A 1,615-nucleotide genomic window follows, 5' to 3' on the forward strand; every position below is an offset into this window, starting at 1 on the left:
CCCTGTCTGTGTCATGACAGCCAGTGTCCTTCCATTAGCACCTCCTCTATTTCCCTCATTGACATGTCTTATGTGTTTAGATTTTCGGAAATTAATAGTGTGCAAATTCTGTGATGATACTTTTGGACCCAAACTGAAACATGAGTGTTTATATGCATGTCACGGCTGTTGATCACTAGCTTGCAATGTGGGGGATGAAGCCAGCATGCTGCCCTGGTTGTAAGGTTGTGGATCACCTGGCTGCATGTTTGACATGGTATAACACACAGTGTTCCTATACTTAGGAAGCCTGTTTGCTAGGATAGAGAATTGTGAGAACTATTATAAATACGCATCATCTTCTTTGAGAGACATAAAAGTGAAGATTTTGTCATACATTTGGGGAGCATGACCGAAAAGACAAAAGACATTTCTGTTATCTGGAAACAAAGAATCTGATCCCACATACAAATATATTACTTATTATTTTTGATGTACACAATAAACTAGTACCTATAATTCAAATTACATGAGTAGTTATGCTGCCTACTTCACCTGGGTGAGAATTAAGGGGGCAGATTGGGTTGATCACTTTATGAAGAAATTTATAATGACACATTATCTAAACGTGATATTTACTGTCCATAAGTCAAAAGCTTATGACGGCTATTTTATCATGAGCTACTAGTTGCTTGAGAAGATTGTCCCAGCTATTGTGTGACAGGCTAGGAAACATATTTATATGGAGATAAAAACTTTAAATATCTATTTTGTTGACTTTTATTTTCTCCCAGTGTAGCTGAGTAAGTTTCCACAGGTGATGGGGTTTTTCATAAATGGCAGTTCTTATATTAAAAACAATACAATGTGGAATTAGAATCATGGGAGACCTTGTGGTAGAAATTGCTTATTGTCTCCCAGTATCTGGTCTCCTCCTCTTCAACAGTCAAAGAATCTCCGATTTTTAACTGGTCACATGTGTTCCTCCTAAACTCACAGAAACTCATGAAGCCCGAACCTCCCATGTGATAGTGTGTTAGTCTGTTTCTGTTGCTTAAAACAGAACACCTAAACTGGGTAATTTATAAAGAAATGAAATTTACATCTTACAGATTCAGAGGCTGGGAAGTCCGTGGTCCGGGGAACGCATCTGGTGAGGGCCTTCTTCTGGGTCCCATAGTGACCAGAGTGTCACGTGGTGAGAGAATGGCTTGAGCAAGAGAGCTAAGCTGCTCACCTGCTCTCCTTATAAAGCCGTCAGGACCATGCCCAGTACTCCATGAATGGATCAATTCATTCACAAAGGCACGGTCCTGACAATCTCATCACCTCTTAAAGTACCCACATTTCAAATACCATGATTGGATTTCCCACCTTCTTAACACTGTTACAATGGAGATCAAGTTTCCAATACGTGAATTAGGGGGGGACACATTTGACCCAAAGCAGATTAAAACTCGTTCTTGAGGGTGGGACCCTGATGATACAATTAGTGCCCTTATCAGAAGAGGAAGACAGAGAGATCTCTTTCTCTCCCCACACATGCACACCCAGGTAAGGCCATGTGAGCACACCGCAGGAAAGCTGCTATCTACAAGCCCTCACCAGGAACTGGAGTGATGGCCACCTTGATCAT

Source organism: Galeopterus variegatus, unplaced genomic scaffold (genome assembly GCF_000696425.1).
Source record: "Galeopterus variegatus unplaced genomic scaffold, G_variegatus-3.0.2 Scaffold10165, whole genome shotgun sequence".
Lineage (NCBI taxonomy): Eukaryota > Metazoa > Chordata > Mammalia > Dermoptera > Cynocephalidae > Galeopterus > Galeopterus variegatus.